This window comes from Ostrea edulis, chromosome 3 (assembly GCF_947568905.1).
Source record: "Ostrea edulis chromosome 3, xbOstEdul1.1, whole genome shotgun sequence".
Taxonomy (NCBI): Eukaryota; Metazoa; Mollusca; class Bivalvia; order Ostreida; family Ostreidae; genus Ostrea; species Ostrea edulis.
The window spans coordinates 64,092,556-64,112,476 of record NC_079166.1 but is presented as its reverse complement, the minus strand read 5'-3'; positions in this window follow the sequence as shown (position 1 = coordinate 64,112,476).

Here is a 19,921-nt window from a genome sequence, read left to right as displayed (position 1 = left end):
CAAACCGATTGTTAGGCCGTTCTTGGCACACTGATTTTGACTACGGATAACTCCGTTTACTTGATGAAGATATAGGGCTCATGGCGGGTGTGACCGGTCGACAGGGGATGCTTACACATCCCAGGCACCTGATCCCATCTCTGGTGATTCCAGGGGTCCGTATTTGCCCAACTATCTATTTTGTATTGCTTATAGGAGTTATGAGATTGATCACTGTTTGTTATCTTCACTTTTCATTCATGACGTGTTATTAATTCTTTAGACGGCGACTGTTTATATCCACTGTCTAATGTTATCGCTTCAGTGGGCGTTACTGTATGAACACGGGGACCTTAGCTGCAGAACTTTGCAGGAAAAAAATCAAGAAAATGTAGATGTTTTTATTATCAAAATTATAACTGTACGCTGAATGTCCCGGTGTGTTTTCACGGCGTCACACGGAGTTAAAAAATTTATTCTATGGATATAATGCACAGTACATTTTTTCTTTCAAAATACAATCGAAATATTGATTATTTAAAGTATAAAGATCTATCAAGCTTTCATGAGCAATAAAATTACTGTAAATTGTTTAAATGAGGTGATTTCTTGTTTCAACTTTATTCTTTAAATTTTTAAATCATTTGTAATTTGTGCAGTAAGTCATATTGATATGACTTGCTGTTGGTCTTTGTACGATAGTTATGATTTATTTGTTTATTTAATTGAGGGTATCTAGAACGATGTTTGATTAAATGCTCCAAGTTACCACGTCTGCATGGTGTGTCTTTGAAGCAATTATCCATTCACCTCGTGAGTTTCGGTGTCTTTGATATTGTACGCATATACACAAAGCGACGAGTTTCCCTCAGCATAAGATAAAGAACCGCTAGGATTGTATGTAAGTTGTATGTAAGTTGCGTGGATTGATTTGTTTTTTTTAGGTTTCGTCGAAAAATTTTCACACATATTGAGAGGTTAAGAGCAGTTAAGATCAAAATGGAATGAATCGGTCAACGTTGATAACGGCCATAATTGCTTTGTGTCTAGCATCAAATCACGACAAGCATGGGGTACTGAGGACATATTTTAACCTTGACGCCACAGGACCCTACCCTTCTGTTAGTTTGAGAATCAGTTATTGAAAATTTCAATACTTTAGAGAATTATTGAATAACACGTTATATGAAAATAGTTTAAACATATGAAACATTTTCAGATAAAGTTTGAGAACTTGATCATTTAATTTTAAGATTACATGACTGAGAATTATTTTAAGTTAGAATTTAGAATTATATATGAGGGAAGATAGGATAAACATATACAGAAAATCAGGAACATGAAAGGTGAAGATAACGAAAAGTGATCAATCTCATAACTCCTATAAACAATACAAAATAGAGGGTTGGGCAAACACGGACCCTTTGATATACCAGAGGTGGGATCATGTGCCTATAATGCAGTGGCCACGAGGTCAAATTCTATTACAACCTATTTGATTTGATGCAGAATTTTATCTAGATTATGGAAATGATGGTTGTAGTCTGATAAAATATGTCTGACTTCGCTTAAATTAGGATTTTCTGTCACAAAGTCACAATTCTTTGGGGGAAAAATAGAAAGTACTTTTTGTACATTTATGGTCGATTTTATGCAAGGAATGAAACAAAATCGTTCTAAACAATGTAGCCTGATGCAGTAGATTGTATCATGCCTTTTATATGCCAAAACTATGAAAGAAATAGGGACTAAAATTGTCAAAAACGTCTTCATTTTTCGTTCCGCGTACCCTCATTTCTTGCATCTGACAATCCCATTCATGAAAGAAGTTGCATATACTACATATCAAAACTTTTCTCATTTACCCCTCTATGGAATGGTATAGAGTATGCTTGTGTAGCATAATCTATTAGACTGTAAAACAGCAAAATGTTATCCCCTCCCCAAATTTGAGAAACCGCCTAAATTTTGTGGATTTACATAATATGGTAATTATATCAAATCTAAAGTGGTTATTCATTCACAACAATGCAAAAGTAGCATAAATAAGCTGTATTAAAGCCAGCTGCCTAGATACATTGTTTTTAATGCTGCTCATCAAAAAAATGGCACACCTACTAAGTCACCGGGTGCTTTCGCTCCACAGTTACATGAAAGTGTATGGAGTTGGTGGATTATTCATTTTAAAGTTCTTTTGGTATGCTAAAAGCCATATCCCAGACAACCATTTACGAGTTTAAGCCAAATAGCAACAAGTTTAAAATGGCTTATTTCTATCTTTTTAATAGCAATGATTCATCATAATTAACAAACCTCCCACTATAGTACTTCGAATTTGCCAACAACTTCAAAGGAACTGGTGCAGTTATGATATGAATTCCTAATGCTTCTGACATGAAAATATACTGAATGATCCGGGTTAGAATAAGTCCTCGGTGCCCCTTGCTTATCGTAAGAGGCGACTAAATGGGGCAGTTTTTCGGATGAGACCGCAAAAACTGAGGTCCCGTGTCACAGCAGGTGTGGCACGATAAAGACCCCCCCCCCTGCTCAATGGCCATAAGTGCCGAGTATAGGCCTAAATTTTGCAGCACTTCAACGGTAGTGGTGACGTCTCCATATGAGTGAAATATTCTCGAGAGACCTAACAATATTCAAACAATCAATCCTAGTAAATCTGAATCCCTGACTCTGTTGAAGTACCATATTCACTTTGTCATCAATGCGGTATTTGAAATAACTACAGATATGTATTTGTACAATGTTAAAAAAAATTATTCAGTGATATTAACTATACAAGTTTACACATTATTTATGTCACATGTGCTATACATCCATATTCATACAATGTCATAAATTATAAACTATTCAGTAATTGTTAAATATATGGGCAGGGAAATGAGCAGAATGAAGACATGGATGATTATAATTTGTGTTAATTGGACGATGCAAAGTATACAAAACAGACACCAATTCTGTAACAATATTATTTTTCCGCGTGATGCTCAAATGACCACGTAAGTGAAAAGCTTAGTCTTTTTGTACCACAAGTACAAAATAACAGAGATATAGTGAACAATAAAGGTAAAGTTGTGAATGTATATCAAGTCAAGATCATCATCGTTAAAGTAAAAGATTCTGTCAAGATTACCATCACTGTTAGAGTCAACAGCAGCCTTTAGAATGTTCTGACAGTGGCCGTGCGCCGTGACATGAACACAACTCGGTGTGGTGAAGGTGGTACAGGAGTCCGCGACAATTTTATTGGTTTATCGAGATTCACGGTCTGTACAGTACATATATGAATGAGTGAGACTACGGACGTCCACTGTAGCTAATTCTTTGGTATAAAGCTGACCATATGACACATACCATCTGTTGCTGGTGTGGTACCTTGCTCTGAGAACATCCTGTAAGCATCTTCTGTTAGTGGTAAATGTGAGGCAGGTTAATTTGTCTGTTGTCGAGGCTTAGAAATACCCAAGCTGGTCCAGGGAAGAACATGTCTTCGTTTTCCCCTCATACAATTTGAGGACATAAGAACGTACAAAAGACACATCTTATTCTGCGTAGAGTCAGTTTTTAAATCGAGACAAGATAATGACAATCAATGTGATGGTACAGGGGTTTCATCCTTCAACAGTCTCGTTTAAAGTCAGTATTTTACAAATTATATGGTCGTTATCATGATCTAGTTTGCCAATACAACCTATCATTGGGTGAAATGCTGTCTGACGTGTTTACAACCTGCCATTGGGTTAAATGCTGTCTGACGTGTTTACAACCTGCCATTGGGTTAAATGCTGTCTGACGTGTTTACAACCAATCATTGGGTCAAATGCTGTCTGACGTGTTTCATATCGATTGTTAGGCTGTTCCAAGAATAGTTATTTTGACTACAGATTACTCCGTTTACCTGATGAAGATATAGGGATCACGGTGGGTGTGACCGGTCGACAGGGGATACTTACTCCTCCTAGGCACCTGATCCAACTTCTCGTATATCCAGGGGTCCGTGTTTGCCCAACTCTCTAATTTCTATTCCTTATAGGAGTTATGACATTGATCACTGTTCGTTATCTTCACCTTTCATTTGCTTCCACGTTAGTCAGTATTCCAAATATTGTCAGTGAATGGATGTCCTTTCGAACATGTTCCTCTAGTTTTGTGTAAGCAACATGCTTTCTTATTTGGTATAAACTGCTTGTGCTCCAGGGGTCTGTGTTTGCCCAACTATCTATTTTGTATTTCTTATAGGAGTTATGAAATTGATCACTGTTCGTTATCTTCACCTTTCATTTGCTTCCACGTTAGTCAGTATTCCAAATATTGTCAGTGAATGGATGTCCTTTCGAACATGTTCCTCTAGTTTTGTGTAAGCAACATGCTTTCCTATTTGGTATAAACTGCTTGTGCTCCAGGGGTCTGTGTTTGCCTTACTCTCTATTTTGTATTGCTTATAGGAGTTATGACATTGATCACTGTTCGTTATCTTCACCTGTCACATTCAGTAAGTTCATGTGCTGCTGGACTGGGAGACTTTCAAAAAACTTCACACCAAGTTCCGCCACAACGGAATGGATAGAGATGTAACGTTGCTTGTCGATGTTATGGCTTGCTAGCATGTACACAAAATCAGGGAGCATGTCATCACTGCAATAACATAATAATGCCAAAAATATGTTTATTTCCTGTTACCCGAGTTACATGTAGCTGGACTTAAAACTGATGACTTCGATTTGTTTCTGACTAAATTTCCGGACAAAAATTGCTTCCGGATTGGAACGTGTTTTGACTCCGATCCGGGTTAGCTTATAAATCAAACGATAATATTAAATTTAAAAACTTACCTATCTACCTGGAATTTTTGTCTTGGTAACAGAAAACAAACATATATTTCATTTTTGGCCCAATAGCACGAAAACATCAGTATCAGCACATCGAACAATCAAGTGATCATGTGTAGAAGACAGGTCTATGGCATGAGGCAGCATTCTTGTATCCGCTTCTTCTTGGGAACTGAAAAGTCTCAGAATGGTAGCTGCCTCTGTGGATGTGACAAGTTTAGTTATATGTCTTTCATGAACCCCTCCAGCAAGAATTATTCTTGATTTTCTAATGGCATACTGTGCGCAACACTGACAATGTGGTCAGAGACAAAGGCAACATGGATAGCTATGCTTCTTTGTACCTTCAGGAATCGTTGGTAATTCCGAACCTGAAGATTTGCCTGGATAATGTATTTAGCTTGCTCTGTTTCTCCACGCCTGTTTCATTCTGCTGCCTTCACACTAAGCTTTTGGTCAAATTCAACAGCCAATGTTTCTATACCGTGATTTCTGTCAAAGGAGTTCATAATAACCTTCAGCAGGACACCAGCAAGGTCGAGAAATGTGACAAATAGTGTCCATAACTCCTTGTATCTATGACATTTCATTCAGAATGTATACTAATGATACAAGTATACTGAATTAGCAAGTGTTGCAATATACTGATGCCTCTAGCTGCTTTGCTAGGCCTGACTTCGTATTTTTTTCATATTCCCTTCATCACAGAAGAGCGAGGAGATATTGTGGGCAGCTCATGTCTATTTACATCTTCAGGGTTGACTTCTCGCACTTGCAATCAGCGAAAGAGGACCACTGAGTCAATTCTCTTTGGTCTTATTTACAGGTTTTGTTATATCGGCAACGGGTTTGGTTTCCAGTCTCGCCTCTGTGTCCCAATATGAACACACATTAATAAATATCCACAAACATTCAAAATCAGACCAGCTAAACTGTAAAATCTTGATTTAAAATCATTGCTTATACAGTGCCACGTGGTACCATGTTAATTATAAAAAACCTTGTAAGTATTACCTAATGTATTATTCTCTTTAGAAAAGTCGAGAGGCATAGCCTTCATCGACTTCTCTTCGAAGGCATTCCTATTTTGATTCTGGAAAACGTGTAAATGCCGGAGTCGGTGACGGTTTATGCTTCGACCGAAGTTTCGACTCGGATATACCTGGATTTACGCAATAGACAACTTGTTTTCAAACATTTAGCAGTGATGCACAAAACTGTCAGAAGGAAATCAACACTTACTTGCTTTTAATCCATTTTGAACAACTTCTGAGATTTGTGTAACAATATTTCATTATCACCACCGGTCGCAGTAGTTCAGTGGTAGATCGTTCGCTTCGTAACCGGAATATCGTAAGACGTTAAGATGGGTAGTAATTGCTCCTTTACTGAACACTCGGCATTCACCAGACGCTCAGCATATAGAAGTGAGAATCACCGGTCTATCGTATATGACCTTAAAAACGGAGATGCCGTGTCACGGCAGGCTTTGGTAGATTAAAGAGCCTCCATTGCTACGGCCCTGGCTGCTAAGCTTATGTCTAAATTTGTGGTACTTCACCTACAGCTGGCGACATATCAATATGAGTGAAAAATTATCGAAGGGACGTTAAGCAAATCAAACAATCAATTCATTATCACCTGTACCACAGGAGAATCGGGTTAGAATAGGTCTTCAGTATATCTTGCTTGTCGTAAAAGGCGACTAAATTGGGTGGTCCTTCTGATGAGACCAGAAAAGTCTTGGACCAGTGTCATAGCAGATGTAGCACGATGAAGATCCCTCCCTTTTCAAAGGCCCTAGGCCTAAATTTGCAGCCCTTCACCGGCAGAGGTTACGTCTCCATATGAGTGAATATATTCTCTCAACTGATTCGACTTTTAAATCGATGCAGGGTACTGAAAAATAAGTTGATGTTACAAGGGTTTCAACAGTCTCGTTTAAAGTCAGCATTTCACACAGTCTATAATTATTATAACTATCTAATTTATCAATACAACCTGCTATAGGGTCAAATGCTCTATGATGCGTTTCATACCAATTCTCAGGCCGTTATTTGCACACTGAATTTGACTACGGATTATTCCATTTATCTGATCAAGATATAGGGTCGCGAGGGTGATCGGTCAATAGGGAATGCTTACTCCTCCTCGGTACTTTATACCACCTCTGCTGTGTCCAGGGGTCCCTCCATGTTTGCCTTACTCTTAATTTTGTTTTCTCTATAGGAATTATGAGATTTGGTCACTGTTCATTATATTCGGTTTTCATTTTAAACTTCCTTGAATATTTTGTTCGAGAGCAGAGTGGTACCACAATAAGGATCGAAGCTTTACATGGGGATATATAATACAAATCTTTAAAATGCTTCTTCTGATGAACGGATAGTCTTGGTAATAGGCAAACATTCTAATTTAATGTAGATTCAAAGTTAAAATCAATGAGATCGGCGTAGAGGATGGAGCTAAAATAGGAAATGAAAATTTTGTATGGGAATCCTTACGTAGTGTAGATTCAAGTTTATTCAAGCAATGGTCGCTGGGTTTAAGTGTTCAGAATAAGGGACACATGAAGCATTTGAAATATATGTATTTGCTCGTTGTTTTACGTGTGTCGAGCATGTTTCACTCATATTGAGAGGTCACCAGTTGAAGGTGAAGTGCTACAAATTTAGACCCATGCTTAGCTCTTAAGGCCATAGCAGTGAGGGTTTTTAACGTGTCAACATCTGCCGCGACACGTGACCTCCTATTTTAAGGTCATATCTGAACGACCTGTGATTCTCACTTCTAAATACTGAGCGTTTGGCAAAAGGGGGGACCACGGTCTAGGTTTTACGTCTTAAGTTTACCGCGGCCATGACACGAACGGGGCTCTAACTCAAATCCTGCCGGTTACGAAACGAACGCTCTACCGGGGATATTCTTATCAAGAACAAGACTCATAATCAGTCATATTAGTATGAAACCATCACATTAATTTGAATCACGGCCCCGCGGTGGATGGGAGAGTAGAGGGGCCAACAATAGGGTGTTTCTTCTTCAAAAGATAAAAACTTAAACCGTAATATTGTGATTAAATAAAGTAAACTACATTCTTATTTGAATGTTCATAATTAAAAAAAAAAAAAAAGAATAAACACCTTTGAAGCCCTGGTAAAAACCCAACCATTCATCGACATACCATAAACAGTTTCAAGGATGTGATGGTTGCATTTATTTTCTTTTAGCATGATGTAGTAATATGTTGCAGCATCAACAGAAAACGCATTTTAAAAAAAGAGGGTGGTATATTACTTGAAATAAAACAATCTTTCTGTGATTTACATGCGTTAAAAGATCGAAACATAAGCATACATTTCATCCATTTGAAAATTTATTCAATATAGAAATGGACAAAAATGAGCATTACAAAATGAGCATTAACCTTTAGATCACCGTTACTGGTCTCTACGAGTGGGATGAACATAAATTGTCTGGGTGACAAAGTCGGCAACATAAAATAGTTATTTGTTGAATTTTGTTACTGACTGTTCAAGAAAATATATTGGAGTTGGTTATGGATGCAAAAGCGGATCTGACTATAGACATAAGAGTACACGTATTTCTATATACAGTATAAGTCTGGTAGTTATGTTTGTACAAAGTGTTGTCGAAATTAGAGATGAAACTTAAGTGAAGGAGTATAAGTTTTAAATGATTCACAGTTCTGATGAATTAACATGACAACATGTCTAAAACCCAATAAACACAATATCTGTGGGCAAACTGGCAAAAGCACTTGCAATGTCTATATTTGCAAATAAAGCGCTCTGACTCTTAATAGAAATTACTGATATTGCATCGTAAAATGTAGAATAATTGATTGAACAGATATTAGGATTAAAGGGAAAAGATAACGAACAGTGATCAATCTCATAATTCCTATAAGCAAAATAGAGAGTTGGGCAAACACGGACCCCTGGATATACCAGAGGTGGGATCAGGTGCCTAGGAGGAGTAAGCATTCCCTGTAGACCGTTCACACCCTCCATGAGCTCTGTATCTTGAGCAGGTAACGGATTTAGAATCTATGAAGTCATTGACACTGTTATCTAAGGGTGGGGATTAAGATAAATTGGTAATCATTCGGTAACCACCCTGTTGCTTTGGAAACTTTGTAATTAAGACTGTTTTTAAAACAACTACATAAAAGGTGAGAAGCATTGCATTTGAGGCAGATATGAGAATACAATGTAATCACAACTAGTTTTGCCGCAAATTCCCGGATAGTTGTAATCGTAACACTTGCGAGAATCGTTGCCCTAACTAATGACGTGAAGACGGTTGATTGGATAGAGGAGACTTTGATGATTACATATAAATCAACCACAACTCTACATAGAATGTAACTCTATTCAGTGTAAAGTCAAATGCTTTTTTTTTTAAAGAAACTGAATGTTATAATGTATGAATTTCCTTTAATTTTTTCAGCCTCCTTTTAATTAATGTCATTTATCTGAACAATGAGATGGCTTGAAATGGGTGCTTGACTAAATAAACTGATGCATATATAGTAAATACATCAAACCAAGACAAATCGGCAATTGTTTTGCTCTCTATGCTGACCTTTGACCTGAAAACCCCATCATAGAAAAAAAATGTCATTCTGATGTGTTACAGCGGGGTCGTGAAACAGAACAGCACCAACATTAATATTGATAATTAGCGATCTTATCCTCGACACTTTGATGCATATGAGCCGATAACTGGGAAACATAAATAATAGAAGGTTTTGGCAAGATGCGATAAAGGTCATAATTGAAGGGTGATGTAAGAGGACGTATACGTGGAATATACTGGCCTGCACTACGTTTCCAAAGATCCTCGGGAGCAGGTGTGGGTGCACTCAGATTGACCATACGTTCCTGGATATAACCTCTGTAGTAGGTGAGAATGTACTCAAATTGACCATAAAGGAGCCACATTTTTCAATCTGTACCGTACTCTGAGTTCCTGCCACCTGCACAATTGGGTCCGCAATCTAGACACCACGATGTCCTGGCCTGGGCGCATTATTAGGCGTTTTCCCTCTGTAACAAGAACTCATATGGTCTGAAATATTTTTTGAAAATTTAGACACAATATGACCAGATGGTCAAGGATCGCATTTTGATTTTTTTGAACGTCTGCTATCTTTTAATGACGAATCTATCTGTCATGCAGATATGTAAAAATTGAAACGCCCAGCCCGAAGAAACGATCACTGATTTACACGTACGCAGTAATAAGAGTTATCGATCTTTGAACATTAAGTAAGTACTAGTAAACAGATCTGCATGGGGAAAAACCCACCACAGGTTTATCCATATGCGATAAAGCCCTTTATGTTATTAAAATCAATACATAGAATTCAGTACCTCCAGATAAAAAGTGTTGAAAACCTAAGAAGATAGCCTTTGGTTTTTCAAGATCAATTTCTTTGCAGTAACGGAGGTCATGTTGTTCGTGAACATTAAAAAATACTAAGAGTTGTGTATTACGATGCAGTCTTCATAAATCCAAAACATACTGAAATATAGAGAAAAACTGTTTGATCTCTAACGTTATGTTCAAAGTCTGATCACATTATTGGTACACATTTTAGTTATCTCGCAGTAATGTTAATTATATGCATTAGCTTGTTCTTAACTTTGTATGAAAGTTATGTTTTGTTTTGCAGAATCAAAAGTCATTTTTATCAAATAAAAAAATTTATATTTCGGCTTTTGTAAAAAAAAAATTGACAAAAAAAGCAAGTGCACTATTTATATTGCACTTATATAATTATATTTTACGGATATGATATATCCAAGCATTAATGTATCTCATATATAATTAATTTTTTCCCCGAAATATCCGCTAAATATTTCCGACGCGAAAATTACGGGATAATTAAAATAAATGTGTTCATGAAAACGTACCGTGTTCTTGTATGAATATGAGACAAGCCGCAATTTCATTTATAACTAGAACTATTCTTATCTATCTTTTTAATTTTGAAAAGTTTGTAGTATAAAGAAGATAAATTGAAGCTAGCTGAAAGAACATGGCGGCTATAACTAGATGCTAAGACTTTATTTCTGAGCTGTGACAAAATGACTACAATACATGTACATTGATGCATGGATAGATCATATCCGTAAAATTTATCTAATCTATTTTATCCATCATTAAATGTTCTTGAAACTACAGTAACGATTTACTTTAAATAGGACATGATATTATTTGATTAGATATATAAGTAAGTCGTACTAATAACTAGTAAGCAAGATAATATTAACGCGTTCATGTATAACAAAACGGCTACACTTAACAAAGGCTTCCCAATAATAACTCGGGGACAGTAATGTGTTACGTATCAGCGATACCGAATTGACATACAAATGTATTTCAGATTTATTTGTTGGAGTTCACCCTTTCCTCTCATTTTAAACCTGTTATACATATTAACCGTTTCTACTATAAACGGTCCCAGAAAACAAATAATTTTTGTTAGACATTTTACAAACACACCATAAAGCTCCAAAATACATGTATTGAAATTGATAAAATGAATAAACATTTCAATACCATCACAAAGGATGCACAATAACCGTTCTCTTTCCAAAGTTCGATATAATCAAGACAAAGAAACTTTTTTTTTTAAATTTGTATTTTGTTGTTTCGCAAAATTTCATTTATGTAACGTCGGGCACTCAATATTTCTTAGATAACTAACCATGAACAAGGCTTCCTAACCTTATAATAAGATACGGATTCATTGATACCATCAACCAAATAGTTTGAATGATTACATACGTAGAAACTATAAATTGTGTTTGTTGTAAATTTGTTGCGAATACAGTTCTGGTGAAAAGGTCAGTTTTTCGTACAAACACAGTGCACAACATCTGAAACGATATGAAGGATACCAGTGGTTAAAAGCTGGTGACGTGTTAACACGAGACAGGTACGTAAAGAAACATACAAACATTTAAATCGTGTCCACGCCTACCAGTCTTCGTGCGCATAAAAATACCGAAATACAGACAAAATAAACCGTAAGATATACCCACAAGGTTTTGAAACAATTTGAAGGCTGGCTTTCTTAGTTTTTTGTTTCATCAAGAGAATTGTTCACTCATATTGCTACGTTACCAGCTGTAGGAAGTTAGATCTATCTCAGCATTTATGGCCGTACCAGGTTCTTTAACGTGCCAACGCCTGCCGCGACACAGGAACACTGCATGGTTTTAAAGTCTCGTGATTTTCACTTTTCAGTGCCTAGCGTTTGTCAAAGGAGGAATGACTACCTATATTCACGTCTTAAATTTGGCGTGGCCATGGCACGAGCGGAACTCGAACTTTCGACCTCCAGTTGTAAAGCTAAAACTCTACTACTGAGCTATCGCGACTGGTGAAATCTAATTATATCCAAGATGAAGAACACATGCAGAGCCGAATAAGATCCTCTTTCCCCCTTTGAATTATGACAAGTGAAAAAGTGAAATATAATTAAAGATGTTATAAACACTCTCCCAATGTGAGAGTTTTGTCATTAAATGCCCATAAAATCTTGACATTGTGAGGACGGGCTATCAATAGCAGCTGATTTTGTAGTAGAATGATTGATAACCAGGTGTACATGCACCGGGGAATATAAAGTGTGCATGACATTAAACAACCTTCTACGTTATTGCTAGTGTCGTTGCTGTTGGGTGTTAGCAATACTATTGATAGTGTTAGTTTAGGTAGTGCGCATGCTTGAGTTACATAATGCATTCTCGGAATATATCGCGTATAACGGGTATTTTCTGTGGTTGAACTTTTTTTACGATTTGATCCGCAAATAGTAGCTAATGATATTTTGCGTTTCCAATTTCTGCGGTTGCATTATACTTATATGTATCTTTAAGCATGTATATATATTTCAATTGTCATTTTTGCGGATTTTTCCTATCCTCAAAAACTGGACAACAGCAGGAAATACCCGTTATACGGTTGTACCTTATTCTCTTTTTCATTTTATATGTTTTCACATAATCGGTAAAGCTTTTACTTCTAGAATTAACTTGATTAGCAATACAACAGCAGGCTATTTACAGTTCACGTTTGCATGATCTATCTCGACTATAAATAACTTCATATAGAACAGCAGGCTATACAACAATGCATGTTTGTCTAATCGGTATATTTGCATTCTTTCTTTTCCGTGACGTTACGCGGGAAAATTGCTGTTCGCGACAAATCCCGTAAAGTCATGTGAAAAAAACTTTCATAATTTTATGTCCACATGTTAAAAGATAAAAAGACCTCTCCGGTATGTTTATATTTCACATCTGTTTCCAAATTTGAAAAAAAGATACAAAGTTTTGATTTTGCCTACTACCGATTTTACAAAATTGAGTGTGTTTGGGGGCCGCGTGTATGTGTGTTTTTAAAGGCACAGGAACTTTATTTCGTTATGCTGGATTTTTTGAGGTCATCAAACCGTCAAACCGTTATCTTCAATATTCTACCATAGTTATTTCTTGTAGATTTGTTTAAATAAGTGTTGGGAAATGTCATGAAGGTGGTAAAAAATAAGGACATGGTCTTTGTAAAAAAAAAAAATTTAAAAAAAATAAAAAAAGAGAGAAGAAAAACAGGGATCGAGTGCATCCACCACCTCCAGTATTACATGACTAAAACGTACAATCTTCGCAATGGAGAATACTGACACAACTTAAAACTAAATAATATGATGTAAACTACATATCATTGATTTATATTTCATTTAAAAACACTTTCGTTGTATAAAAGCATGTATGCGACGAATTATTTATTTCATTTCAAAACTAAAAACTTTGTATCAATTATATTAACTATCCAGACTCTTTAACTAACCATCATTTTACTTATTGGATATTTATCTATTTATCGATATCGTGTATCGCAATGCAAACTAACCAATAAAATTCCCAAACATTACTTGGAGTAAATAAAGGTCTTAATAATCTTTAAATCTGAATTACTATGATAGAACTTTTTATAACTAATTAAGCATTTCTTATAAACTCTACTTGCACAGTAAATAACTGATGTGGCGTTGGCATTCTAATCCTGCTAAAATATAAACATGTGTAACTTATGTAAAACTTATACGGTATCTCATTTCATATATTTAAGTATGACGGAAAAAGTGTTAAATTTTCCATGTTATCTGAGCGCCTTAACAACTAATAGATAGGAGAGAGTTTGAAAGTTTTATACCGGTCGGATAAGCAAGGCGCCTAACTACTACAGAAAATGTATATGTTTAATTCTAGTGAATAAAAGGGAGTGGGGTGTCTGAATACATTTTTCGAGAATTTATGTAATATATAAAATTTTCTTATGTGATTTAATTTTGAAATATGTACGATCAGTAGAATACAACATTGAAAAAGAAATCATGTCACGTCCGTTGTATATTAATTCTTAAAGGGGGGTGTCTTAAGGAAATTTCTTAAAAAGCTACTAAAATAAATGAATCAGAAAAATAATAATAATAATAAAAAGAAAAAGAAACTAGGACATTAAGAATCATTTTAAAATTTGGGTTTAGTCAGCTGAGCGTAACGCAAATAAGCGACGCGGTTGGGGGCACGTTTTATATATACGTGCGCCGCACTATGATTGTGAAATGCATTTTAATTGAAAATGTTAAACTTGTTTTTATTAATGTACGCTAATGATATGGTTCTGTTTGCTGAGAGTCCTGAGTCCCTACAACGTATGCTCGACACTTTACACGTTTATAACAATGAATGGAAATTAACTTTAAATGTCGATAAAACTAAAATAATGATCTTCAGAAACGGAGATAAAATCACAGGGGCTAAGCCCGTTTTGGGCCCCAACTCTGTGATACCATAAATATAGAAAGGGGTCTAACTCTGACACAGTTAAAAAACTAACCACTCGCTTCAAATGCCTAAAAAAATCGTAAACTAGGTAATCTATGCATAATTTGTCGTTTTCCTTGCATAGATTAATGTTTTAACTACTTGCATGCCAAATTTCAAGTCACTGGTTCTTAAAATAACAAAGATATACGTCATCGTTCTCTCGATTTCACTTGTTTATTTTTTGAAAGTATTATTGATAAACCTATGCAAAAAAATATTAGAGCAAAGAGTTTTTGATTTAGATAAGCAAGAAATGTTTTCTGCAATTAGAAAGTCATCACGATGGGAATACTATCAATATATAGCAGGCAATTTTGGATCACAGTATTATTTATCCAAATCAATGAGTGAAATACATAGATAAAGTATAACTAGATTCAGACTATCCTCTCACAATCTTAATATAGAATCAGGTCGATACAAAAATGAACTTAAGAACAATAGAATATGTACATTGTGTGATTTAAAAGACGTAGAGGATGAGTTTCACTTTATTTTGAAATGTCCAAAATACCAAGAAATACGCAATTTATATATCAAAAAGTATTATTTTAGACGTCCAAGTGTTTTCAAATTAATTCAATTATTAAGTGTACAAAATGTTAAAGAATTGCGAAACTTAGGAACATTTTTATTCCTAGCAGAGAAAATAAAAAAGGATAATTCATAATTGTAATTACACCCCATTTCATTTTCTCATTTAACACAATTTTTTTTCTTCTTCTATTTTTATTTTCATACAACTCTCACGCAAACACCTATATTACAAATATTATCTTTTATACTTATATGTATGTGTATGCTGATCTATAGCTCTGATTATGTGTATGTTGTTCACCTTATATTTCATTATGTATAAAATTGTATATCTGATGTGCCAGATGGCACAAAGAAATAAACTGAACTGAACTGACACCCCGACTTCCACGTTCTATGGACCTACAGATAAATAACAGGTCGCGTGATCCACTATCTACTTTTGCGAGAGAATATGAATTTGCTCATTTTTTTTCTTTCGCCAAACCATTTTCCTTAATAAAATCATTATTAGTATTTGGAAATGTATATCAATTGTGGCATGAATTCCAATCTTCCGCTTGGTGATATGTATTTTGACATTTATTGCTGTGCTTATCATATGTCCACAATTCAAATATAATCAAATGCATTTTAATCATTGATGATATCTTTTTGTTGAAGATATGTTTCTCATCATTATATACCCAAAAGCAATTCAATTACATATTTAGAGACCATTGACGGACAACAGTTACATTTGTACCGATACAGTTGCAATAAATTCTGTATATTTATTTTCTTATTCATTTAATGTATTTAAAGCAATACACGCTGTAACTGACGGCAAATCAAATAAAAAATAAAAGAGCAAATATTTTATCTTTGTGATTTGATATAACTTCATAGAATCAGAGTGAATCTGTTTCAGCAATAAACATGTCAAATCAGCAGAAAATGTCGATTCATGAATCATTCTCATCCTGTCAGTAATTCCTGCCCGTAATCTCCGATGTGCATTGACCTCGGAGGTCACCAGTTCGGCAAAAAGCAAAATAGGGGCACTGAGCACTTGCCAGATTTGTAAACAATTGAACATGCCAATTTATAAGAAAATTCACTATCACGATTTCATTTGAGTGGCACATTTGCGTCTCTATTACCTTCTTACACTTAGAGTACTTTTTGTCCTATAAAATTATGAAATATTTTAAAACAAACGACGTGTAGCTACTCGCGTCAGTTTCCGTCTCTGTATATGACCTCGGCCTCAACAATCTGATTATGTTCGGCATTCATCGTTCAAGATTGTAGCAGCTAGCCTAGGGGCTAGGTATGGTGCCTGATTTGTGCCATTTTACAATTTGTCGTCTTTTCGTTGTAACCGGGTGGAATAATAACAATAACTCCGGTGTTGTGGGTTGCATCTTTATTGTGGCGATGTACCTAAAAATTATTGTTGCATGACCCTGAAATACAATCAAAGTTATGAATACAAGAACAATAACTCTGCATAAGAATTTTACAATCAAGGTCCTTATCAAAATATTAAAAGATAGGTTAAAATACATAGACATTATATATAAATTACAATAATTTCTTGAATCAATAATCTTTCCCTAAGCTTAGCATGAATAAGCTTATCATAGTAAAAAGTTTATGATATACACAAACTGAATAAATTCTAACTAATAGATAATTCATGCTAAACTGCTAAAGTACATGAATTGAACAAAAAGAAAACTGACTATAAATGCTTTAACAATTTGCATGTGTAATACTGAATTTATAGTAAAACTTACAACATTTCTACAATTAACCTTACCTCCCATGAGGTGCAAAGGTCGGTGCAAATATTAAGCAATCCTCCTACTTTATAGTATGTGTTGATGTTCTAAATATAATGAAATAGGTATTTACTGTAGAGTTATAATTTATTGCATGAATGAATATTTACTCTTAAGTATTTGTATTTAGTGTAATACATTCATTCTCTCCTTTAAAAGTTAAACATATTAATTTGAATCTTATTTAATTATATATTAATATGTTCTATATCAATTATTTACAGCATTCGTGCAAACTTGAAAAGATCATTCACTCCTCATATTGTCTATCATTCAAACATTCACTCAGACAAGATAAAGTAGTGAAAATAAAGAAATGGTGCACTCGGCATCCTAAGTTTAATACTAACCTGATCAAATAGAATATATCTCCATCCAGTAAATCAATCAACTAGTAAAGAACAAGCTACTATATGAAACTTTTATCCAAAAACCCTTCTGTGCCACTTAAGCATGAAAACAAGAATACCTGTCCTCAAAAAAAAAATTCCCTCCTAAAAACCATGTGACCAAACTAGAGTGATCTGTAAATAGTAACAATTATCCTAAAGAAAAACCTGTTCTGCATGGTAAGCAGTAAAATTTAATAAGTAATGAAATAACAAGACAAACACAAGTCATAGTTATAATAATGATTTCAATTAGATAAAACTTTATTCTCATATCAAATTTTAAAACAATTAAAAATTGAATTAAAGCAATTTATTTTCAATAAATGAAATCCCTGAAATAAAGTATTAAAACATGTAAAATTTCACTCTATTACAGTTATTTTGAGACGAAAAGTGGCTAATCTTATAATTTAGTCGTCTTTTCATTATTTGGGGACGAAAAGTTCGCCTTGAAATATAACAAAAAGACGATACAGTGTAAAATGGCACAAATCCGTCCCCATACTTAGCACCTCAGCTAGCCGCTATGATCTTGAACGCAGCCCTTGTGTATGCCTTATTGGCGGTATATACGAAACGTTCATTGTAGGTATTCTATCAAACAATTTTCTCTTGTTTTTTTTTGCTGATTTTTTCTTCAGATTTTGGGGATTATATTATTTATATCGATAGGTGCTATTAAGTGCATATTAGATAGTTGAAAAGATACCGTCAGTTAAAGCTTGTATTGCTTTAACATGGTGCTTTCGGTAAGAAAGATCGAGATCAACGTCCAGAAAGTATATATATACATCAAAGAGAAATAACTCTTGCTAGAAAATAGGTATTGAGTTGACGTTAATCTGATAAAAAAATTCAGTTCGTCTTATAAGTACGGAAGCGTATCGTATATAAGAGAATCATGCAATGTGAAGTTCATAAAAAATTCTAGAAAAATATAGGCCCCCCACTTACACGTGGATCGACTTTAATGCAAATATATACGGTGCATTTTTTTTTAATGTTTTTGCCTTTGATGTCTCTACAAACTGTAATGGTAGCCATATCTTCATGAATGCGATGTAGTTCTACACACTGCGTAACATTTTATCTCGTTATGACGACTATTATTTGGTAATAACGACATTTAATTTTTGTTGATCATGCTCCTAATTTGACTTCTCTAGATTTTCGTATACGATACCATTCTAAAGTTGCTAAATCATATAATTTAAATAAATGATTGCGATGAGGTGAATTTATCTAAAATTTAGACAAAATATATACATGTATACAGTAGTAAAAATATAGATGACAATATGGCATGCACTTCCATAATTTACAAGTATGTAAGATTTCATAAATTGCCTGTTGTAGTCCTCTAGAAAATATTTACATTTCCAATGTTTTTTCCCCCTTCAATATCTTTATCAAAGGTGAATATAACAAAGAGTAATCAATCTCATAACTCGTATAAGGAATACAAAATACAGAGTTGGGCAAATACGGACCCCCTGAATATACCAGAGGTGGGAGCATCCCCGTCGTGAGCCCTATATCTTGATCAGGTAAATTGTAATGATAGCTATTTCCTCATCAATGCGATGCAGATGTGAACAATTGCGTATGGATTTTGATAAATATAGTACGTCTGTTTTAAAGGCTAGAAATCCTGAGAGAGATGAAAGTAGAGTGCAAATTTCCATTTTGAAAATACATGAGGGTATGAAGTGCTGCACTTTAAGTCAGCATACTTTTCACGAAGTGCTAGTACCATGCAGTATGCTGGATTATAGCGTCGCAAGCTCGCAAGCTCGTGCATTTTGACAACCAACTCGTGCCAATATTCACCAATATAAGTTCAATAACCCTTTAATTATATAGCTAAAATATTTAGTTGTTGAATTATATCCCTTTTCACTCAAAATACTCCAAAATAGACGAGAATTCATCAATATTGGCATCTAAGGTGAAAGTGTGCAATATCAGCACGCATTTCTTAACTGTTCAATATTAATCCTGTCATTGATGCATGAAGCAAACTGATTTTGTGAATGAAGACATCATAATTTATGTACAGTAAAACATTTTGTGTAAGTAAATGAATATGATATCAAATACCGGCTCTGTCCAGAAGACCGTCATCTGCCATTTTAGCTTGTTTACGTCATTTTACGGTAAGGTCAATATTGAACGCTCATACTTGGAATGTTTCGGGCGCACACAATAAATGTTACGTTAGCGTTCAATAAATTCTCAGGATATTGAACACTAACATTCTCTAGATTCTATGGAGATTTTATAATAGACTATTTATTAGCTATATAATAATATACAAATCTTGATTTATATGCAAAAAACCTTGATTTATATTCGAAAATCGTAATGTTTATGTACACATGCTAGACTTATTGAATATAAATATCAAGATC